Here is a 26,414-nt window from a genome sequence, read left to right as displayed (position 1 = left end):
AGAAACAGGTAAATTCAATTGCAGTGAAGATGGACAGAGAGTGGTGGGAACTCAATAAAGAGGAATCATCCCAACAGTAAGATCAGGGAGATTTTCTGAAGGAGGTGATGTCAAGATTGAGAACTGAAAGGCAAGATGGTTTTTAACCAGGGAAAGAAAGGGACAGAATGTAACGGTGTTCACACACAGGAATCACGTTGTACAATATTTGCAAACCACAGCAAACATGGCTGACCTTCTGCCATTATTAGCTAAGCCTCTAGATTTGGCTCTGTCAAGATTTGTCAGGTTTGGTGAGTTACCATATGCCATAGATATAAGGTACTTTACCCAGTCCTGGTGAAAACTGACCACACAGTGTGATGCAGCTTCACTCGACAAAGGAAACTCTGAATGCAGGTGGAAGGCAGAGGTGTCTCTGTCAGAGCCAATACACTCAAGATAATAATTTGCTGGAGATATGGCTGAGAAACAGATTCAAAGAAAGTAACAGAGCCATCACTGGGCCTGTGCAAAGTCCTTGCTTGATGCTTAAAAAGCACAAGAACTATATCCATCACCATTGTTTTTGGGGCCTACAATTGTCATGAAGCATACGCCTAAAGCAGGACTAACAATATCAGACCATTGAGGGAGCACTGACAATAAACCAAAGACTGACAATAACCTGATTAATATTTCTTCAGAAAGCCAAATTGGGGCAAGGTTCACGACAGGACTGCCTAAATCTTTCACTGGAAGCCATGGTTTATGTACTCAAGGGCAGGAACTGGACAATATATAATCATAAAACTATAGGAATATATATATATATATATATATATATATCTTGCTTTTGGGTCACACCTGGCGATGCACAGGAGTTACTCCTGGCTCTGCACTCAGGAGTTACTGCTGGCAGTGCTCAGGGGACCATATGGGATGCTGGGAATCGATCCCGGGTCGGCTGCGTGCAAGGCAAGCACCCTACCCGCTGTGCTATCTCTTCAGCCCCTATAGGAAATATATTTTGGCAGCCTCTGCAAGCTGCAGAAAAGCCTATCTAACTACCTCATTGTATACTTGAAAGAATGAGTCCCAGAAATCAGAGAATTATGCTCACCCAGGCTCATTCCACAAATGCAGAGCTAAGAATGATATTCTAGAGTTTTTTTTTATCAAGGGCATTCAAGCTGTAGGCTAAAGAAAAAAGAGAATATTAGACCTTGGCTGCTAATCAGCCTGGTAAACAGAAAGCTGCCATTAAATATTTAGCTTAGCCACTCATCACTATGTGACCTTGCCTTCAACTTTCCATTTTTCTTACTTATTAAAGAACTGAATTACAAAGTTATTGCTAGTTGAGTTTTAAGTATATAATATTTCAATACCAATACCACCAGCAGTATTAACTTCCCTCTGCCACCAGTGTTTCCATATTCCCTCCCTACCCTAATCCCCATTCCATCCCCACCTGTTAACTTGACAGGTACATTGCAAAGTTTCAGTAGCTGTAGCTTAGATCTTATGTTTTTAGTTTTGTTGAGTCTGTGTTTTGTATATATGGCTATATCAGTTATCCATGTCACCAATATAACTGAAGCCATAATGCCTGGTCATCCATTACTTCCAGTTATTTTCATCACTCCTTCATTTTTCCCTTCTATTCCCCTTTCTTCTCTAAACACTGAGATCAAGGGTTATCTAGAAATCACCCTCTTATTATAGTATATTTCCTTCTCCAGTATTCTACATATCACAGATAAGTGAGATCATCCTGTGTTCGTCTTTCTTCTTCTGGTTCACTTCACTCAGCATTACATCTTCCAATTACAACCCATGTTGCAGCAAATTCCATGATTTTATTGCTCCTTGAACCTGCACAGTATTCCACATAATAATCCATCCATCTGTCATTGGACACCTAGGTTGATTCCACATCTTAGCAATTGTACTGAGTGCAGTTGGGTGGACAAGAGGCACTTAAAAAATTCTCAGCATCATTTATCATTAGACAAATCAAAATCAATGGGGCTGGAGCGATATCACAGCAGGTAGGGCATTTGCCTTGCACGCGGCTGACCCAGGTTCAATTCCCAGCATCCCATATGATCCTCTGAGCATCGCCAGGAGTAGTTCCTGAGTGCATGAGCCAGGAGTCACCCCAGTGCATCGCCGGGTGTGTCTCCCCCACAAAAAAAAAGAAGAAAAGAAAAATCTAAATCTAGACAGCTTTTTATTTTGAAAAATGTATGAGTTGGAAGGACCCTGAGTGCTGGCCCTGGCAGGTTTAACAGCAATTCAGAAGGCACTACCCCTTGCCTTCTTAGAGAGAGACCTTAGCATCTTCACTCACAGTCTTATTAACAGCAGCTCTCTCAAGGTCTATTTAGGTGTGTCCTAAATTTTTCTTACTGTATCTCAGCTCCAGGGATGAAGAAAACATTCTAAAATGTTTCCATGGTTCCCACCCAGGAACTGGGGTTCTGCCAGTCATCTGTCGGTTGGCAGACATGAAGCCTCCTGCATGGATGAGACCAGTTACCAATTTTCAGCTGTCCTCTTCATCCTGTCATATTTGGGCATTTGAACCAGGACCTCTGCTCTTAGAGAATCTTGGTTTTTTTTTCTGGTATTCTTTTCCTCCCTCACCCCCTCAGAGTATGCCTCTCTTCCTATATTTCCATTTCTGCTATAGATTTAAATTCTTTTTCTCCCTACATCTTCTGTGATGTCCCTTTCGTCTTGGTGGCTTCGAAGATCCAACTGGCCAACAGTTATTATGTGTTTGATTGGGATAGCTACAATTTCTTTACAGAGAGTTCATGATGGAGAAGGTTAGAAAAATAGAGATCTGTTTGTTTGACATGTTGTTTGATCCTTACAGGATGATTATGAGGAATACCACTGTTGAACGGTGAGTGAAAATATAGATTTGGGAGCCATTGAGTACAGTATAAGCCTCAATTAGTTTCTAATCGTTAGGATAAAGAGACTTCATGTCTTTGCGTCAGTATCCACATTTTCACAGCAAAATATTAATAGTAATCACCTTATGATATTGATGCAAGGCTTTAATCCAAGCAAAACAGTTCTGTAAGTCTTCAAGTTATTAGACCAGTCGGTATTGCATACATCGGATCAACTACCACGTCTAGAAAGAAACTGGATAGAATGGAATGGGGACCAGAATGCTCATGACTTTTTATTGCACTGCACTCATGCTAGGGGGAGGTTTGGCATTGTCTTGACCATTTCTGGAGAAATGGATAACAGATTCAAGATCTGATGTTAGAGATGGAGCCTTTACCTAGCAGGAATGCCTCGTGTTCACCAACTCTTTTATTTTCTGCCCACTCCCCCAGGCGTCATGTTTTCTAAAAAGAAGACTCATTCCTAATACATGTCAATAGCCTGATATGAAATGTTACCTAGGCTTCCATACCTTTATTGAACCTTCAAGCCTCTGCCCTGCTGAGCAAACTTCTTTTGCCCTTTTCTTTTTTATTAATCTTTTAAAAATTGAATCACCATGAGATACATAGTTACAAAGTTGTTCATGATTGGGTTTTAATCAATAAAATATTCTGACACCAATCCCTTACCTGATACATTTCCCATGTCACCAGTTTTTCTACTGTCCTCTGCAACCCCTGCCTCAGAATTCTGCATTATGACACTTTTATTCTCTTTGTCTCTCTTTCCTTTTATGCACTTCTATTGTTCCTTTTATGCACTGTGGTTGCATTGCTGTTATGGAATTCTGGTATAGTGTTATTGATATTCTATTATCATTTATATCAATTTACATCCTTTCAGCACTCAATTCTTGTCCAGAATGATCATTTACAATAATCATTGTGATGATGGTCCCTTCTTTGTCCTAACTGCACTCCCCTACAATTCGTAGTTAGCTTCCTACCATGGACGAATTTTCCTGGTTCTTGTTTCTACTGTCTTTGTTTTTATTTATAACCAGCAAATAAGTGTGATCATTCTATTTCTGTCCCTCTCCCTCCTACTCATTTCACTCAGCATGATACTCACATGTCAATCCATGAATAAGAAAATTACATGATTTCATTTTTCTAAACAGCTGAGTAATATTCCATTCTGCATATGTAACATAGTTCCTTTATCCATTTATCTATTCTTGGGCACTTAAGTTGTTTCCAGATTCTGGCAATTGTGAATAGTGCTGCAATGAAATCTTAAACACTGTTATCCACTTATCTGTCATCCAACATTTAGAGTGGATTTTAGATACATACAATTTTAGTCAGCCCTATTCCCTCTGGAGTCATTTTACCCCATCATGCTTTAGGGACCAACTCATTAGACTGGGGACGCTGTACCCTCTCTTCCTTCTTATATTATCTTTGTCAGAAATATCTTCTTATCTCTTCATAGTTAAGTTCTTGTCTCTATAACCCTTCCTAAGAAAAACTTCCTTCAGGTTATCCAGAGGACTGAGAGGCCAGAGGATGGGAGAGTTTCATTACTATTGTTTTGTTTCTTTTTTGAGCACTACACCAAGAAGTGCTCAGGGCTTAATCCAGGTTCTGTACTCAGGGATCACTCCTGATGGTGCTCAGGAGACTATACACAATACTGGGGGTAGAACTGGGATTGTCCCATGCAAAGCTAATACCTTAACCCTTACTGTATCTCCTGCCCTTAGATAGGAAAATTTTAGAAGGATATTGGGCCACACCCATCTGTGTTAAGATCATAATTCTCCCTCTGGGATCGCTTCTGGTGGATACAGAGGACCCTGTGGGGTTCTGGGTGTCAAACCTGGATCAGCTACATTCAAAGCAAACAATCTTCCCACTGTCCTATCGCTATATTCCTCTGATAGGAAAATTTTAAAAGCATCCATGATGGTTGACAAGAAGATTTCACCGCAGTCAGATTATTACCTGAGGGCTTAATTTCTATTTTGCTCTTTATCCTGCTTCATAAGTAACTTGTATTGGGATACAAGACTCTAACAGAAATAGTATTGCCACCATGGTGTGTAAAAGTTGTGGCAATCCGGAACCAGGTACGGTGGGTGAAATAACCCAGTGACTGTACCCTTTGATGATTCAACTGTGTTCTACCTAGAGTTCAGGGCCTAGAACTGCTTGACATTTTAAATATCCCATCCGTTTTCAGAATATGGTTGTGGATGTTGTAATGGAGAAGTATAAATAGGAGGTCAAGCTGACTTGATTGATATCCCACTCCCTTTTCTATTTGACTATTATTTTTCGTTTAGGGGAATTTACATGAGATAATATATGAAAAACACTACACCTGGTATATAGGAATTATTCAGTACATTGCACTATGGTCATGACCCTTCCCACCTCATTTCTCCATATCATTCAACCCCATATATCCCAGCCTAGACAAATACCCCTTAAGGAATATCAGATGAATGCTTGTCTAGCAGTACAAAGGGTGAGAAGGGATTCCTTGTTAAGAGGGAGGTGTGACAGAACTTTGTTGTAGTGGTTTATTGCTTCCAGAAACTTTTTAGTGAACTCTTTAAGGTTTTCCATGTATATTATCATGGCATCTTCAAATAGTGATATCCAACTTCCTTTCCAATTTGGATCGCTTTTATTTCTTTTTCTTGTCTGATTTATGTTGCTAAGGCTTTTAACTACTATACTAAATAATAGTGGAGACAGTGGAGATCATTAAATTTTGTTCAATCTAAAAGGGAAATGCTTTCATTTTTTACACCATTGAGAATGACAATGGCTGTGGGTTTGTTGCAGGTGGACATTACTATATTAAGGAAGTATCTTTCCACCCCTATTTTGTTGGGAGCTTTTATCATGAATGATCTTATTTCATATAAAAAACTTATTCTGCATCAATTTATATGATTATGTGATTTTTATCTTTTCTTTTATTAATAAATATGACACATTATGTTAATCGATTTGCATCTGTTGAACCAACCTTTGCATCCATGAACTGGATTCCACTTGATAGTGGTGTATGATATTTTTGATATACTGTTCGATTGCTAAGATTTTGTTGACGATTTTTGAATTGGTATTCACCAGGGATAAACTTTGGACAAACTTGCAGGCTATTGAATGTAGCCTGCCCACAGGGCAGAGTCTGGCAAACTCCCCGTGGTGTACTGAATATGCCAAATACCAGTAACAATGATGGGTCTCATTCTCCTAAAGAGCCTTGAATATAATCTCAGGGCTAGGATGAAAGAGACGTTACTGGGGCCTGCTCGAGGCAATCGATGAATAACAGGATGATGAATGAATGAATGAATGAATGAATTCACCAGGGAAATTTATCTGAACTTTTCCTTTTTAGTAGTATCTCTTCCTTGTGTATTAATGAGTGTAATATTGGCTTAGAAGAAGCTGTTAAGTAAGATTACTCTTTCTTGAATATTTTGGAAGAATTTGAGTTATAAGGGCAGCAAATTTTTGAAAATTTGATAGATCTCACCAATGTTCTCATTTGGACCAGGACTTTGTTCTTGGGGAGATACTTAATTACTGATTTAATTTGCTTATGTTTGGCCTCTTTGGGTTTTCTATTTTCTCCTTGCTCAGTTTTGGTACAGCAGGTAGGATTTTTTCTTGCATACTGTCAAATCATGTACTATAACTGACACCATCTTGGTTCACTGAACACTGCCAGGAGTGATTCCTGCGCACAGAGCCAGAAATAAGCCCTTAACACTGTCAGTGTGCCCCCATAACTAAAAAATTTAAAATGGAAAATAAAGTGACAAAGAAACCTTAATTACTTCATGTCATTTACTTATGACAAAATTGTGAGGCTGGTACTACATTTCTTTCCATTTTACAGGTAAGGAAACCAAAACCAAAAAAATTCCAAAATTGTCATTATTAAGTGATGATACTTTACTTTAGAAAATATACTTTTTAAAATCTTTATGGTTGGCTTTTATACTTTGAGAATCCTAAGTTCTATATATTTTTTTAATTTTTATTATTGAGAAACCATGAGGTACAGTTGTAGACTTACAAATTTTGTGCTTGGGTTTCAATTATACAATGATCACATACCCATCCCTCCACCAGTGTCCATTACCCAACACCAGGGATCCTAGTATCCCTCCCACCCCCCAATCCTCCAATCCAAACCTGCCTCTGTGGCAGGGCATTCCCCTTTGTTCTCTATCTCCTTTTGGTTGTTGTGATTTGGAAAAGAGGCATTGAATGGCAATCATATTTGGTATACAGTCTACTTTCAGCATGCTTCTCCCATCCTGGGAGGATACTTCCAACACCCTTTATTTGGTGCTCCCATCTCTATCTGAGCTGCCTTTTCCCCTAGCATGTGTGGCTGGCCTCCAAGCCATGGAGCAAAATTCCTGGTACTAATCTTGGACATTCTTGGGTGCTAGTCTCCTATTTTGTTACGTTATGTTCCCCAGATGAATGCAATCTTTCTATGTTTCTCCCTCTCTTTCTGACTCATTTCGCTTAACATGATACTTTCCATGTAGTACCATTTGTATGTAAATTTCATCTTGAACACAATTTTTTCTCTTTTCTCTCACATGTCTATAACTAAGTTTCTTTAAATAAAAAGTATTTGTTTAGTGCCTCAGGCATCCTCTCGGAGCCTAAAGCAAAAGAAGCCCTGAGCCTCTGCATCTTCCTCTTTGTCCACAAAGCTCTGTTGGTCTTTTTCCACAGCCAAGTGAGTTTATCTGTGGTACTCAAACCCAGGACTTGGATTTCTCCTTACAAGTGCCTCCAGCGTACTCTCGGAGCCTGGGACAAAAGCAACCCTGAGCCTCTGCCTCTTGCTCTTCGTCCCCAAAGCTCTCCTGGTCTTTCCCACCCAAACTTTACCCCCCTCACACACACACCAAGTTCCCGTGGGGGCGTGGCCTCTTCAGAAGTGGGCGTGTCTTTGGTAGAAGCGGGCATGGCATAATTTTAGGCTGCAGTTACATTAGTCATACCAAGAAATCTAGTCCTCCATACCTCCACACCAACATGAAGAAACAACGCAAATCCCCACCACGTAGGGAGGACGATGAAAAGAGTTCAGAAGCCTCAGTATGTTCTACTCACTTAAGGGACCTCTCTGACAAAGAATTCAGATATGATGTCATGAAGATGTTCAATGAACTCAATGAAACAGTCAGACAGATATCCAGTAAATTGAAAGAGGACATGAAAGAAACAATGGATCAGACAATCGAGAAAATCCAGGAAGAAGTGAGAGCAGAAATTGGAAAGCTACGTTCAGAATTGTCACGAATTAAAAATTCCATAGATGAAATAAAAAACTCAGTCTGTTCCCTCAGCAGTAGAATGACCACAGCTGAAGATAGAATCAGTGAACTGGAAGATCAGCTGCACCAAGCCAACAGGCAACAACAAACAATGGCAAGGGATCTCAAAATATATCTAGAGCGAATCAGAGTCCTAGGAGATGATTCCAAGAGGAACAACATTAGAATCATTGGAGTACCAGAAGATCAGGGAAACAATCCCTATGAAAAAGGCACGGTTAAACAAATCATTGCTGAAGAATTCCCAGAGCTCCACAATGCAGCCATTCAGATTCAAGGAGCCTGAAGGGTGCCAGCTAAAAGAGACCCTAATAAAAACACTCCAATAAATATCATAGTTAGAATGATCGATGCGGCCAATAGAGACACAATACTGCAAGCAGCAAGGTCAAAAAAGGAAATCACATACAAAGGAGCACCCCTTGGATTCACAGCAGATCTATAAGAGGAAACCCTCCACGCCCGAAAGCAATGGTGGGATATAGCGAAAAAACTCACTGAAATGAAAGTTTCACCATGAATACTCTATCCGGCTAAACTCTTACTCAAACTCGAAGGAATGGTAGACTATTTTGTAGATAAACAGCAGCTCAGGAACTTCATAGACTCAAAACCAAACCTAAAGGAAGGGCTAAAGGGTCTACTATAAGACAACACCAACTTTACACCACAACACACCCTTACAGAAAGATGACCCAAAACCCATAACAATAATCTCTCTCAACATCAACGGTCTAAATTCACCAATTAAGAGACACAGAGAAGGCAAAATGGATTTAGAGACAGAACCCAACATTCTGCTGCCTACAAGAAACATATCTCAACAGTCAGAGCAAACACAGACTCAAAGTTCAAGGATGGAAAAACAATCCTGCAAGCAAACAGCTCCCTCAAAAAAGCTGGGATGGCCATACTAGTATCCGACAACATTAATTTCAGGTTCAAGGGACAGCGAAGGCCATTTTTTCTTCATCAACGGATAGATACAACAGGAATAAATCACACTCTTAAATATATATTCACCTAATGAGGGAACAACTAAAATTTGAAACAACTGCTAACAGATTTTAAGGAGGACATTGCTAGCAACACAAAAGTAGCTGGAGACTTCAACATCGCCTTATCACCTCTGGATTGATCAACAAGAAAAAAACTCAGCAAGGAAACATTGGCTTTGAAAGAAGAAATAGAAGAGAAAGGGCTTATAGACCAATACAGGTTATTACGCCCCAAAAAGAAAGAATACATATTCTTCTCCAGTGTGCACAGAACATTTTGCAAAATAGACCATGTGCTGGGTCACAAAACATACCTCAATAGAATCAGGAAGATAGAAATAGTATCAACAATCTTTTCAGACCAATATGCACTGTGAAAAGAAGTGAATCACACACAGATACGGAGAACCAAATCAAACACCTGGAAATTAAACAACTCAATGCTGAACAACGAGTGGGTCAGGAAGAAAGTCAAGTATGAAATCAAAAGAAACTTTAAAACAAATGAGAATGAAGACACGAGCTACCAGAACTTATGGGATGCAGCTAAAGCCGTGTTAAGGGGAAAACTTATAGCTCTGCAAGCATTTCTCAGGAAGGAAGAAAGGACCCACATAAGCAACTTGATTTCACAGCTCAAGATCTTAGCAACAGATCAACAGAAGGAGTCAAAATTAGGCAGAAGTAAAGAGAACATAAAACTTAGAGCAGAAATCAACAGCATGGAAACCAAAGAAACAATCCGAACGATCAATAAAACGAAGAGCTGCTTCTTGGAGAAAATATATAAGATAGATAAACCAATAGCAACACTCAAAAGAAAGACAGAAAGAGAACCCTAATAAACCGAATCAGGAATGAGAATGGGGATATCACAACCGAAACCAAAGAAATTCAAAAGATCATCAGAGACTACTTTGAATGTCTGTATGCCACGAAACAAGAGAACCTAGAAGAAAAGGAAAAATTCTTGGATTCCTATAATCTCCCAAGGATGAATCAAGAGGATCTAAAGTACCTTAACAAACCTATTAACATGAAGAAAATTCAAAGTGTAGTCAAATGTCTTCCCCAAAACAAAAGCCCAGGTACGGAAGGATTCAACAGCAAATTTTTGCAAGCATTTCAAGAGGAATTATTGCCAGTTCTTCTCAAACTATTCCAGGAAATTGAAAAAACAGAAACTCTCCCAAACAGTTTCTATGAAGCCAATATCTCTCTAATACCAAAAAGAAACAAAGACACCACAAAAAAAAACCTACAGGCCGATATCCCTGATGAACACGGATGCAAAGATTCTCAACAAAATAGAAGCAAATAGAATTCAACAACTCATAGCACAGCGGTAGGGCGTTTGCCTTGCAAGCAGCCAACATGGCCAACCTGAGTTCATTTCCTCTGCCCCTCTCGGAGAGCCCGGCAAGCTACCGAGAGTATCTCGCCCGCACGGCAGGGCCTGGCAAGCTCCCCTTGACGTATTCGATATGCCAAACACAGTAACAACAAAGTCTCCAATGGAGACGTTACTGGTCCCGCTCGAGGAAATCGATGATCAATGGGAGGGCCTTTACTTTACTTTTACTTTATCAAAAAGATCATACACCATGAGCAAGTGGGATTCATTCCGGGGACACAAGGATGGTTTACCATTTGGAAATCAATCAACATAATCAATCATATCAACAAAAGAAAGTATAAAATCATATGATTATATCAATAGATATAGAGGAAAGCATTTGACAAGATCCAGAACCCGTTTATGATGAAAACCCTCGCCAAAATGGGGATAGAGGGGACTCTTTAACAAATTGTGCTGGCAAAACTGGACGGCTACATGCAAAAAACTGTGCTCAGATCTCTGCCTAAAACCATGTACAAAAGTAAGATCAAAATGGATTAAAGACCTCAATTCATAAGGTACATTGGAAGACAAAATTGGCAAAATCCTCCATGACATTGAAGCTAATTGTATCTTCAAAGATGTCACGCCACTGGCCAAGCAAGTGAAAACAGAGATAGACCAATGGGACTATCTTAGACTAAGAAGCTTCTGCACTTCCAAAGAAACAATGACCAAAACACAAAGACAGTATATAGAATGGCAAAGGATATTCACCAAATGCACATTCTATAAGGCATTGATATCAAGGATATACAAAGTACTGGTTGAACTCCACAAGAAAAAAAACATCTAATCCCATCAAAAAATGGGCCGACGAAATGAACAGAAACTTTCTCAAGGAAGAAATTTGAATGGCTAAAAGGCACATGAGAAAATGCTCTACATCATTAATCATCAGGGAGGTGCAGATCAAAACAACAATGAGATATCATCTCATACCAGAGACTGACCCCCATCCACAAGGACAAAAGCAACCTGTGCTGGTGCGGATTTGGCGAGAAAGGGACCCCTCTTCACTGCTGGTTGGAATGCCGACTGGTTCAGCCCTTTTGGAAACTGTATGGAAGATTCTCAAACAATTAGAAATTGAGCTCCCATATTACCCAGCAATACCACTTCTGGGAATATATACCAGAAAGGCAAAAAAAAAGTATAGTCTAAGTGACTTCTGCACTTGTTTCTTCATTGCAGCACTGTTTACAATAGCTAGAATCTGGAAAAAAAACCTGAGCACCCATGAACAGATTACTGGTTAAAGACACTTTGGTACATCTACACAATGGATTACTATGTAGCTGTTAGATAGGTTGAAGTCATGGATTTTACATACAAGGGGTACTACATGGAAAGTATCATGTTAAGCGAAATGAGTCAGAAAGAGAGGGATAGACATAGAAAGATTCCATTCATCTGGGAACAAATAAGACCCAAATAAATGTTAAAAATTACATTCCTTGGGATGGTCTTAGTTCTTATTCCTGTCTGATTTTAAAACCAGTTCATCAATTTCCCTTCCAGACACTCAAAATTATTTTTTAAGAAAATCTGCTGGCATAGATGTGGGGCAGAGGGTCTATCATTCATTGTTTGTGGGAATTCCGACAGGTCTACTCTCTTTTGGAAAAAATATGAATATTCTTCAAAAAAACTAGAAATTGATTTCCCATGTGACCCAGCAACACAACTTCTGGGAATATACTCTGGGAGCGCAAAAACACACAGCAGACTCTCTGGAAAGAAAGATGGCAGCCGCATGGGAGCCTTGTGGACAGCGGGTATGAGCCGGGGGTCGGGGGCGACAAAAACTTCATGGGAAAGGGGGAGTTCCGGTCTGTCCTTCACGCCTTACGGAGGTCACCAGTTGCCCCCCACGAGCGGCTCTCCGGCACTACCACGACTCCAGAGCACAGAAACCAATCTCTTAATTATCTGACTTTTGGTAGAAATACTTCCAGGGTTAATAAGTAAAATAGCAGAAATCCTACTGTGACCGCGCGACAACATTTAATTCTTAGACCCAGCTGTAGAGAGCAAATCATTTCACAACGCTTTTTCAGCATGTCTGATTTGGGGGGGGTAAAATCTAAATAATAATGGTGCATCTCTTGTCGAAACAATGAATCTAGTCAAAGTAGATAGAGTTGACTAGAACCCATCTGCCTCACGGGAATTGGGAGGGGTGGGAGGTGGGGTTCTATTGGGGTCCATGGTGAATAATGAGTATTGGTGAGGGGAAATGTGTTTGATGTTTACATGACTGAGACCTAAACCTGAAAGCTCTGTAACTTTTCCCACAGTGATTCAATAAATAAATTATTTAAAAAAAACACACAGCAGAAATTACATCTGCACTTCTATGTTCACTTCAGCATTATTAACAATCACCAGAATCTGGAATCAACCCAAGTACCTGAGAACAGAGGACTGGAAAAATAGAAACTCTGATAAATCTACACAGTGGAATACAACACAGGTGTTAGGAAAAATAAAATCATGGAATTCACTTATAAATGAATGTACATTTATATATAATTTCTGAATGAAACAAGTCAGAAGGAGAAGGACTGATATAGAATTATTACACTCATTTGTGGGACATAAAAAAACTTAGCCTGAGACTAAGGACAGTTTAAAAATAAGCCATGAGAATTGACCCTTTTTTGGAAACCTGCCTGAGGTTCACGGGGAGAAGGCAATTGGGACATGGAAGAAACCATTATGTCAATGATAGTTGGAAATGATCATTCTGGCTAAGAACTGCTTGCTGAAAATAGGTAAAGGAGCAACAGGAAGAAATCAAACTCTTAAATGCACCTAATGAGGGACCAACTAAATATTTAAAACAACTGCTAACAGATTTTAAGGAGGACATAGCTAGCAACACAATAGTAGCTGAAGACTTCAACATCACCTTATCACCTCTGGATAGATCAACAAGAACAAAACATACCTCAATAGAATCAGGAAGATAGAAATAGTATCAACAATCTTGCCAGACCATGATGCACTGAGAAAAGAAGAGAATCAGACAGATACGGAGAACCAAATCAAACACCTGGAAATTGAACAACTCAATGCTGAACAACGAGTGGGTCAGGAAAGAAGTCGAGGATGAAATCAAAAGATACTTTGAAACAAATGAGAATGAAGACACGAGCTACCAGAACTTATGGGATGCAGCTAAAGCCCTATTATGGGGAAGATTTATAGCTCTGTGAGCATTTCTCAGGACAGAAGAAAGGATCCACATAAAGAAGTTGACTTCATAGTTAGTTCAAGGTCTTAGAAAAGGATCAAAAGGAGGAGTCAAAATCAGGCAGAAGGAAAGAGATCATAAAACTTAAAGCCCAAATCAATGACATGGAAACCAAAGAAACAATCTGAAGGATCAATGAAAACAAGAGCTAGATCTTCGAGAAAATACATAAGATAGATAAACCACTAGCAACACTCACAAAGAAAAAGAGAGAGGACCCTAATAAATCGAATCAGAAATAAGAATGGGAATATCACAACAGAAACCAAAGAAAGTCCAAAGATCATGAGAGACCACTTTGAAAGTCTGTATGCCATGAAACAAGAGAACCTAGAAGAAATGGATAAATTCCTGGATTCCTGTAATCTCCCAAAGCTGAACCAAGAAGATCTAGAGTACCTGAGTAGACCTATTAACATCAAGGAAGTTGAAACTGTAATCAAATGTCTTCCCAAAAACAAAAGCCCAGGTCCAGATGAATTCACTAGCGAATTTTTCCAAACATTTAAAGAGGACATAATGCCAGTTCCCCTCAAGCTTTTCCAGGAAATTGAAAATACAGAAACTCTCCCAAACAGTTTCTATGAAGCCCATATCTCTCTAATACCAAAAGGGAAAAAAAGACACCACAAGAAAAAAGAACTAAAGGCCGATATCCCTGATGAACACGGATGCGAAGATTCTCAACAAAATACTAGCAAATATAAATCAACAACTCATCAAAAAGATCATACACCATGACCAAGTGGGATTCATCCTGGGGATGCAAAGATGGATTAACATTCGGAAGTCAGTCAACATAATCCATCATATCAACAAAAGAAAAGATGAAAATCATATGATCATATCAATAGATGCAGAGAAAGCATTTGACAAGATCCAGAACCCGTTTATGATGAAAACCTTAGCCAAAATGCGTATAGAGAGGACTTTCCTCAACATAGTTTAAGCCATCTACCTCAAGCCTACAGCAAGCATCATCCTCAATTGGGAAAAACTGAGAGCCTTCCCCCTAAGATCAGGAATGAGACAAGGATGCCCACTCTCTCCACTGCTGTTCAATCTAGTACTGGAAGTACTTCCAATCGCGATTAGAGAAGAAAAAGATATTCAGGGCATCCGGGTAGGCAAGGAAGAAATCAAGCACTCATTATTCTCAGATGAGATGATACTATACTTAGAGAACCCTAAAACCTCTACCAAGAAATGTCTAGAAACAATAGACTTGTATAGTGAAGTTGCAGGTTATAAAATCAATACACAAAATTCCATGGATTTCCTATATGCAAATAGTGAGAGAGAAGAAAGTGACATGAAGATAACAATCCCGTTCACAATTGTGCAACAGAAAATCAAGTACCGAGAAATTAGCTTAAATAAGGAAGTAAAGGACCTGTACAAAGAAAACTACAAAACTCTACTTCAGGAAATAAAAGAGGACACGAGGAAATAGTAAAATATCCCCTGTTCATGGATTGGGAGAATTAACATTGTCAAAATGACAATACTTCCCAAAGTACTTACAAATTCAATGTGATCTCTATTACGATAACCATGACATTCTTCAAAGAAATGGATTAAACACTCCTGAAATTCATATGGAACAATAAGTCCCCACGAATAGCTAAAACATTTCTTGGGAAAAAGAAATGCTAGGAACCAACCTCCCTAACTTCAAACTCTACTACAAAGCAGTGATTATTAAAACAACATGGTAATGGAACAAAGGCAGAGCTTTAGACCAATTGAACAGGGTTGAATATAGTGACATATACCCTCAATCGTATGGTCATTTAATCTTTGAAAAAAGGGCAAGAAATGTGAAGTAGAGTAAGGAAAGCCTCTTTAAGAAATTGTGCTGGCAAAACTGGACAGCTACATGCAAAAAACTGGGCTCAGATCTCTGCCTAACACCATGTACAAAAGTAAGATCAAAATGTATTAAAGATCTCAACATCAGACCGGAATCCATGAGGTACATTGAAGTCAAAGTTGGCAAAACCCTTCATGACTCTGAACCTAATGGTATCTTCAAAGGTGTCAAACCACTGGCCAAGCATGTGAAAACAGAGATAGACAAATGGGGCTTTCTTAAACTAAGAAGCTTCTGCACCTCACAAGAAACAGTGACCAAAACACAAAGACAGTCTACAGAATGGGAAAGGTTATTCACCGAATACACAGGCTACAAGGGGTTTATATCAAGGATATACAAGGTACTGGTTGAACTCCACAAGAAGTAAACACCCAACCCCATAAAAAAATGGGTCGACGAAATGAACAGAAACTTTCTCAAAGGAGAAATCCGAATGGCTAAAAGGCACAAGAGAAAATGCTCTACATCATTAATCATCAGGGAGGTGCAGATTAAAACAACAATGAGATATCATTTCACACCACAGAGACTGGCCCACATCCAAAAGAACAAAAGGAACCTGTGTTGGGGCCGATGTGGCGAGAAAGGGACCCTCCTTCACTGCTGGTGGAAATGCTGACTGGTTCAGCCCTTCTGGAAAACAGTATGGACGATTCTCAAAAAATTAGAAATTGAGCTCCCATTTGACCCAGCAATACCACTCCTGGGAATATACCCCGAAGAGACAAAAAAGTATAGTCAAATTGACATCTGTATTTGTTTGTTCATTGCAGCACTGTTTACAATAGCTATAATCTGGAAAAAAAACTGAGTGGCCGAGAACAGATGACTCGTTAAAGACACTTTGGTACATCTACACAATGGAGTACTATGTAACTGTTAGAAAAGATGAAGTCATGAAATTTACATACAAGTGGTACTACATGGAAAGTATCATGCTAAGCAAAATGACTCAGGAAGAGAGGGACAGACAGAAAGATTGCATTCATCTGGGGAACATAAAGTAACAAAATAGGAGACTAACACCCAAGAATATCCTAGGTAAATACCAGGAGGTTTATTCCATGGCTTGGAGGCCAGCCGCACACTCTAGGGGTAAGGCAGCTAAGATAGTGAAGGGAGCACCAAATAAACGGTGTTGGGAAGATCTGCCCAGGATGGGAGATGCATGCTGAAAGTAGACTATAGACCAAAAACGATTGCCACTCAATGCCTCTTTTCCAAACCACAACACCCAAAAGGAGAAAGAGAACAAAAGGGATTGCTCTGCCACAGAGACAGGGTGGGATGGGGGAGGGGGGTGGGAGGGATACTGGGATTAGTGGTGGTGGAGAATGGGCACTGGTGGAGGGATGGGTATTCGATCATTTTATAACTGAAACCCAAGCACAAAAATTTGTAAGTCTACAATGGTACTTCATGCTGTTTCACTAATAAAAAGTTTTTTTAAAAGTATTTGCTTCACTAAAAGACCCTTTACTGCAGTGTAGGTAGTATAGTAGCAGAGTGTTAACATTTTTGTGCGTATGTGTACAGTTACTGCACCTTCACCACTCCCCACTGCTCTCCACCACTCTTCTTCTGTCACCAGTCAGCTTCTGCCCCATCGCCCACCCCAAACTTAGACCCCACCGCCCACCCCAAACTTAGACTTTTTCTCACTGATTTTGTATAATCCCAGGTTGTAGAAAGTCGTGGAGGTAAAGTCACTTCTTGATCTCTATCCACTCACATAATTCACCCAAACCTTGTAAACACATTCTTGTGGCCCAAAACTGAGACTTAAATGTTTCAGTTTTCCCATCCTCACTCTGTAAGGTTTTTGTTTTCTTATAAAATTTGATTTCTTCAGAAAATAACTCTGAAACATCTTCTGTGGGCTTTAAAAACTGAGATTACATGACATAAAAACATAAGTCCCATACCATCATGTAATTAGTACTCAGTCAATTGGAGACTTCTCTTCTTTATCCCTGTAGTAGTAGCTAGGATAGTATTACCTACCTGTGCCATGCTTCAGCATTTTTATTCTTCTATTTTTCACAGCCATTTTTTGACATAGGTATTATAATTTCACCCTCATATTGTGGATTAATAAACTGAATCACAGAGCGGGGAAATTAATGATTCCAGGTCACATGATCAGTAAATGGAAATATAGTCTAAAGCCAAAGCTCTTGACCATTTAATTAGTCTGTCTCTCTGACCAGAGCTTGCAGCTTTTTCTGAAATCAGGACTACACTCACAGCCCTTTACTCACATGGTAGGCATATAACATGCAAACGCATATGTTTTGCACACATTTGTGCTACACATATTAATAATTGTGTTCAGTTTTCCAGGTTGTGTGCTAACCCCACAAGTGTGAAAGGGCAAATCCTACACATATTCGCAAAACTTCAGATGCTCATCCCCTAGAAGACACGGCTCTGAGTTATCCCTATTGGACTTGTAAGTATGTGTGTGCATGCCATGTTGTACATACACACACCTTTCTCAGATTTCTGGGTCAGTACCAGTGTGGAGAAAAGAGGAGGATTTTATCTGCAATTTGTAGCTGTGCAGTGGATTTAAGTGAAGTAGGTAAGACCATTAAGTAGGGAGAGGAATTGCTGAAGGGATTTACTTGACCAGAGATGAAGAACTGTGAAAGGGAGATAGCAGTAGCAGAAGCAGCAGGAACATAAGGAGGGTGAACCCAATATCTTGATAAACCATTAAAGGTCGAGAGAGGGATTGGACTTGCAAGAACTTTCTCACGTCATAAACTTTCCCCTGGCTGACTCAAGCCTAGAGCCTGGAGGCCAAGGGTCAGAAACCTGAGCAAATTTCAAGAAAGACAATCTCAGGAGTTTGAGTTCCAATTCCAATGCTCTGAGTGTGTGGATGGGACACCGAGCTGCCCAACCATATGGTCTCCAACCTGTACTCCCAGCATGTTGGTAAGGGTGTTTTTGCAGTCTCTTTCCACATTTGTATTTCCAGGTTACAACCCTAAAGTGCTGGCTTATTGAATAGCTCCATGTTATATGACTCTGTGTTACATGACTGGTCATGTACAGTTCACTCATTACATGACTTCTAATGCATGCAGGCACTCCAGTGCAGTGGTTGGGGGAGTGGAGCTAATTGACTGGTTTAAGAATACAAGCTTCAGAGTCTGGTAGAGTGTCCAAGCCTGTTTCTACAGATTACTAGCTCTCTGAAATTGTTCCCTTATCTATAGAGATCACAGTAACTGTCTTTGTTAGGACTATAAGGCTATAAGGATGAACCAATATAATGCATGTGACAGTCTGAATGTAGGGTCTGACTCATATGTAAGTACTTGATGACTTGAGGGTTATTAGATTGCTACTGAAACCCCCAACCCAAGAACCTTACAAACCCACGTCCAAGGAGCTATAAATCTTAAACTCCCTAATAGAGGCAGGTGGTGGCAATCTCCAGACTATAATAATATGACTTTATCTGTAACCATAATGCTTATCCATATCCATGATACTGTAACTTTATCCATAAGTATGACTGACTGTACCCTTCTTTTATACCGGAATGCCCAAGATTCCACTAAAAGTCAGTTATAGTCCAAGAGCTCACCCAAGATAGCAGGCAGAGTGAACACATGCATACATCTGTACAAAGCACTCACATCTATGTACCTGCATGCATGTTTTCATGTATGATTTCATGAGTTCAAGAACCCACAAGTGCTCTCATAGGAGCACATAGAGTAGCTGAGTCACACATATTTGTAAATGTGATCTCAAACAAACTGCCTATCTTCTCTGGAATTCAGTTTGATACTTGTAAAATGGGGATAATATATCCCTGTTTTTAGCATCCTGTCAGGGAACTTGAAAAAAACAAATACCTGTGGAAGTGTGAGGACGCCTGGGAATAACTGCAAGTTTTATCATTAGTCATGTCAATTCCATCTCCAAATAACTCCCAAATACATTTACTTATATATATTCCCTGCCACTACACACTAGCCCAAGCCACCATTTATTTTACTGCAATGACTTCCTCACAGAAAGCTTAGTTTCTCCTCATGTCACCCTACAGGCCATTGTCTCCTTGCCATTGCATGCTTTCTCTTTGGATGGGCCACATCTGGCAATGTTCAAAACTTGTTCCTGGCTCTGTGCTCAGAGATCGCTCCTTACAGTGTTTGGGAGGCCATATGTGGTGCCAGTTTGGAACCAGCATGGCTGCATGCAAAGAAAGCACCTTAATCTATGTACTATCTCTTTGGCCCCAGAATATGATTTTATAAGTGCATTGCTGATGCACATTCTTTCCTACTGTAACCTGTTGATGGTTCTCACTGTGTCTAGTTTCCTCGTGTTTAAGGACATGTTTGGCACAGAAATCATTTTTACAACCAGGCAGCCATGTATCAAGCTTCTTCCACCTACTGTCCACCTTGACTTTTGTCATGTCATTTTATTCTTTAAGCATTAGTGTCCTCATTTGAAAAATAGACTTCTTCGGCAGAGAAAGCACCAAAAATGAAAATTACAGGCTGATATCCCTGATTAACATAGAAGCAAACATCCTTAACAAAATAATAGCAAATCCAACAACACAACAAAAAGATCATATACCATGATTAAGTGAGATTAATCCCAGGGATGCAAGGGTGCTTTAACATATGCAAGTCAATGCACTACACAGTACCTGTCACTGTCACTGTCCTCCTGTTTTTCATTGATTTTCTCGAGCAGGCCCAGTAACATTGTGAGACTTGTTACTGTGTTTGGCATGTTGAATACATCACAGTTAGCTTGCCAGGCTTTGCCGTGTGGGCAAGATACTCTCGGTAGCTTTCCGGGCTTTCTGACAGAGGCTGAGGAATGGAAGACAGAGGAATCAAACTTGGGTCAGCCTGGTTGGAAGCGTGCAAGGTAAACGCCCTACCCACTGTGCTATCACTCTAGCCCTATACAAGGAAAAGTAATAATCATATGATCATATCATATGCATAGAAAGGATTTGAAAATATCCAGCACTGATTTATGAAAAAAATACTCGAAATAAAATGGGAGTTGAAGGACCTTTCTTCAACACAGTCGAAGCCCTCTTCCACAAGTAATATACCAAACATAATACTCAATGGTGAAAAACTGAAGTTAATAAGAGGAAGAAGGATAGACACAGAATGATCTCTCTCATATGCGGGATATAAAGCAACTTAGTAAAGGAATAATAAGCACACAAAGACTGGGGAAAGGAAGAGCAAGTCAACTCATCTACAGTAGGAAGCTTGCCACTGGGTAGGAAGATAGGAACTCTTAGACAGCAGTGGAGAGAAGTGCCTACTATAGGAGGTAAACTGATGCATTGGTGGAAGGAAGTGGACACTGGTGAAAGGATTGATTTTGGAACATTGTATAATTATAAAATATTTTTGTAATTATGATGATTCATTAAAAAACAAAAATGCAAAAACATATAGACTTTGATCTTGGGGTAGTTGAGAACATTAAATGAAATGGTACCGGTAAGACATTGAAAAAAATGATTTTCACAAAACTAATGCCAGAACTTTTCTCAGTGTAACTTAGAACAGCTTTGTGGGGTCACCACTAGATTAAGCTCAGGAAAGAATGTTGGACTTTCTCTAAAATTTTGTACCCTGGCTGTGTCACCTTTTGTTCAATGTCTGTCCAGAAAAATCCATAAGGATAGGACCATATTTTTTGGCCCCAGGTTTCAGGTCATTGTACATACTCCTCAGTCCTTACAGAAAGTATCAATTTTCTAAAACATGTGGTATAACTTCAGAAGATTACTATGACAAGGACTTTCAGGATAGGTGAGGTAAAGTTTGGGGACTTGTGTTCAATGATATCTACATGCTGACACTGGATTGATAGAGGGAGATACAGCAAGGGCTTGTGCTTCCCTTCCTGATTTGGAGCTAAGAATTTTCACTTAAGGAAAGTTCTCAGATGTTGCCAAGCCCAAGTCTGGTTCTGGAGCCAAGATAACAGAACAGGAAAGCTTCAGGAAGTAGGAAGAAACAGAACTCATGTTTCTTAAGCACTGACTCCATACAAGGAAGAATGTTGTGAGTGTTTTTAACTTTTTCTTCAAAGTTTGTGGACCCCTAACATTCTTACTAGTCTGGATTGTCTTCCTAGAATCTGACATGTACTTACTCCAAGACAATGTCAAATATAGACCTGAAAGGCAAGAGGCTGAAGAAAACCCCAAAAGACGGAAGTCAAGATATAGGCCATTCAGGGAAGAAAAGATGTCCTGAAGAAGAATGGCAGATGGAAAGAAAGAAAGAGGTAAATGAGGAAAGAGCAGGGGGACAAAATGGGGGATTCTCAAGTGTCTATACATGGATATGCTCTTTGTTCACAGCATCTTCTCTTCTGCCCGTGCTGGAAATGAAATGCTGAGGCTAAGTAAACACTCTGAAGAATGCTCCAGCTAAAGCCATCTGCATGCAGACTAGAACAAGAGAGACAGGAATCTAAGGTCCAGAGGCAGCCATTTATTTTTAATCTCAGGCTGGCTAAAGGCAAGATTGTGGACACTGATTAGAGGAAATTGAAGGGTATGTTCCAGTATACTGGTTAGCAATAGGAGCAAACTCCTTCCCAGCGAGGCCTTATGCCTTTACACTCACTGTGTAACAGAATTGTCTTTCAGGTCTGGAACATGACTGCTCTACTTCTCTAGGAGATGGGAGAAAGTAATAGTTCCTATGCTTACATCTCTAGGAGACACATAGTATTCAAATAGGAAATAGCTCCTGTAGATTTTTCTTCGCACACAGATATCCTTGGTTTCTTCTCTACCAAACATTTATTTGAACACAATGCACATAAGTTCATTTCCATCTTGAAACCCCTCTAAAAAGAGCTTCATTGGCTTAGTTTCAGATTTGAGAAAGGAAGAGAAACTCAGAAGGAAAAATCACTTCTCTGAAGTCACAAATTCAGGGAATATTGGGCAGGATGTCAGCCAAGTCTGTCTGGTCACCAAGTTAATGGCTCCAATCTATGATTTCCTAAAGAAGGACAGAGGTCCTATGACTGGAAAGCACATGTAATATCAGACAGGGAGTGTCATGTCCAGAAGTGACATCAAGGGCAATCTGGTTTTAACTTTGCTCCTTAGTTGAAAGATGAAGAAAATTATTTCTGAGACTAGAAAGTGCTTATTTTACCCAGGGCCACAAAGCCTAATAAGTAACAAGACAGTTGTTGGCTGTGAAAATAACTCAGATGTGAACCTTACAGAGTGAGTTCAGGAGTACCAAAAAATCCCTTGAACATTTGAATTTACAAATCATGCAATTTGAAGCTTATTTTTAATGTTTTGTTTTTGTTTTGTTTTGATTTGATTTCGTTTTGTAAAACTATCAGGATCACACATTGGGATTTGGAATTATACCCAAAATTTCTTCTGTAACTGCCCCTTTGATCCTGGAACCATGCCAGTGGTTGATGGGGATGATGGGGAGCAGTTAGTTGCCTTTGTCACAGACATCTGGAGCACAAGGTGGCTATGAAAGCTTCATACAAGAGCAATGTCTCCTAGGGAAAGATCAAGAAATACTGTCACTCACAGAAGGAACAAAAGGTCACTTGAGTGCTCCTCAGTTCCCCACCTCAGCCAGAAAAATGGTACAATGCCTTGGTCCCAGAAGACATGAAAAAATGAACCCAAGGTTGTGGTCCTAGTTGGGGCAACTCCTACGTGCACCTCTGCACCTGTGAGAGCATGATCCTCCTGGGAGCTTGCCTTTGAACTTCATTAATAGGGCAAAGCTGTCCTGAAGCTCCTGCAAATTTCTGCCAGATGTCCCCCAATTTATTTCCCACATCCTGGGAGAGATCTGCCTGGCTGCTTGCAGAGAAAAAGGTAGGCAAGAAGGCCAGAGAAATCCCAAGGCAGGCATATCCTACTCACAAACAGTGCAGAGGGAGACTGCCATTCACACCACAGGCCCCAGAGCAGAGCCCAACCAGTTTATTTCCCTGGTTTGGCCAGTGCACCAGTCCAGAGAAAGCTTCCACTCCTCACAGGCCTGAGGAGGTGACAACCCTATCGACCAGCTCCTCCAGGCCCCCCCATTTACATCTTGATTACATTCCTTGGGAAACCATCCAGGCCACATTCCGCCTGGCAGGCTGCTGGGAAGACCCACAGAGCACTATGGCAACGGTGGAGGGGCCAGGCCTGCTGGCCAGTAGAACAACCAGTCACTATGCTGCGGAACCTCCAGTCTTGGGCCAACCTAGATTCCTTAGGGCCTCCACTCATTTGAGTGTGCTTCTAGTCTCATATCTCCTCACTCCACCCCCATATCTCCTGCCAAACCCACAACAGCCACACCCTCTGCAGGACTTGACATAATGCCAAGTCTAATGTCTAGCTCTCCTTCTTCAATGCCTTGAGAGTGCTGCTGTCTTCTATCAAAGCCACTTCCTAAGGCACAAATATTCAGTATTCTGGCTCCAGTATAAGATGGAACAGTAGAGATGTGGGGTCCAGAACTGCCTCTCCTGCACTGCTCATCAAGAGGGCTGGACATGGTTGTAAACTTCAAGTTGTGTTCTCTTTACTTTCCCTTAAAAATAACAATAAGTCAAAGGGACTTTTTAAAAAGTTCCTCAGATTCTTTACATATTTATAGATTTGTAGGAAATGTGTTTGTGTGTGTGTGTGTGTGTGTGTGTGTGTGTGTGTGTGTCTGTGGAGTCCTAGTTATTCTCCACAGATCTCACAGGGTTCCTCAAAAAATCAGGTAAAATTTCCTCCTTTAGAATTGGAGAAACCCTATAAAAGCAACCTTGAACAAAGGAAGGGCAAACAGCTGCTGCCTGAGTCCATGTACTGCTTGTATCCATGTGGCCAAACACATGTGGCACCAGAGAATACATGTCACCAGCATCTCCCCTCTTGAGATGTGTACGTTCATGCTTTCATATCTAATGCTGGGATATGTGTAGGGGCTCTCTCCGCCTTTGGAGAAGCCTGTGTTCTCTCTTGCGTGTGTTACTCTCTCAATTTCTCTTCCTCCTTCCCCTTCCTAAAATGCTCCAAATAAAATCTTACTTCACTGCTCATCTACTATTGTAATTCTTTTCTGCAAGGAGAGACAAGAACCTTGTAACCCTGGGTCCAAGGGTGGCAGAGGTGGATTTGGAGAAAGTGACCATCATTCTGCTCCCTGCCTACCTAAGACACTCATGGGGACCAACAACTTCAGTTTGATCCCCGACATTCCTGAGCTCACCGTGAAAGATTCCTGAGTTCAGAGCCAGGAGTAAGTCCTGAGTATTGCAGGACAACTGACCCTGCCCCCAACAAAAAATTAAAAAGGAAAATTGTGTAAGGGAATCAGGAGTATCAATCTGTTTTTATGTTTATCAAAATGTCATTTAACACTGGGATACTTGGGTTATAAAGAGCCAGGCTCTTTGCCTACTTTATTCTGTTCTACTGGTATAGAAAGTCACTTGCACACATTTTTAAAAAATCCACCCATCATTTTTGACACTCACCATCAGCTCCAGAAGTCCACCCTTGAGATTCTTGGAAAATTCAAGAGGATTTAAGAAAAAAAAAAAACTTCCCCCTTCAGCATCTCTCCCTAAACCTCTCCCCCAGGAAAAGAAATTTGCTTTTCAATTTTCTCCTATATTGCTGACTGTCCAGTCTTTTACAAAACACCAGGGCAAAGAAGAGAGGGAAGCAGAGACCTCCATTTCCAGTCACCCACTAATCTCCCTGTTTGAGGAAAAGAAGGAACAGTAGTAGTTCCAAGAACCCAAATTCGTCTTGCTATCCTAATCCCTCTCCTCCCTTACCTCCTCGGCATCCCTTCCTTCTTTCTCCTTTGTTTTCTCCTTCCTTCCCACTTTCCTTTCTTCCCATATTCTCTCTTTAACTAATTTACTCCTTACTTTCTCTCTTTTCTTTCCTTCCACTCCTCCTTTCTTACTTTTATAGCACAAAACTGTCAGTCAGCAAAACTTTATATAAATTCCCTATGTTAGATCAGTTTACAGAAGCTTTGGTCTGGGTAAAGACAATAGAACTAGATCCCACCTCTGCCTTAGAGGTCCTTGAAACGTCTTGTAGCATTTGAAAACCACTAGTGTTGTTGGTTTCTAGGTTCTATTAACAGATACCTCTACTACCCACTCACAGTATCCTTTTTAACTCACCTTCCATCTTTTCCTTGCTTCTCTCTTTAGCTATCTCTTTTCTCCAACCTACCCCTTTGCGTGCTAACAGAGACACATGAAAGAGTACTGGATCCAACATGGCACAACCTTTTCTGCCTAGAGCAGATTAAAAGTGACCTTATTCTGACTCTAGCCAGTAAATTTGGGTTCCTGGCATGGCTAGACAGTGTTTGTCAGTCATCTCAGAAAATGTACTGAAGCCAGGCCCTCCTGCCCAAACTTCTGCCCCAGAAAATCAAGTACCTAGGAATCAACTTAATTAAGGAAGTAAAGGACCTGTACAAAGAAAACTAAAAAACGCTACTTCAGGAAATAAAAGAGGACACGAGGAAATGGAAAAATATCCCCTGCTCATGGATCGGGAGAATTAACATTGT

This window comes from Sorex fumeus, unplaced genomic scaffold (genome assembly GCF_029834395.1).
Source record: "Sorex fumeus unplaced genomic scaffold, SorFum_2.1 ptg000073l, whole genome shotgun sequence".
NCBI lineage: Eukaryota > Metazoa > Chordata > Mammalia > Eulipotyphla > Soricidae > Sorex > Sorex fumeus.
Note: the sequence above shows the minus strand (reverse complement) of the source record.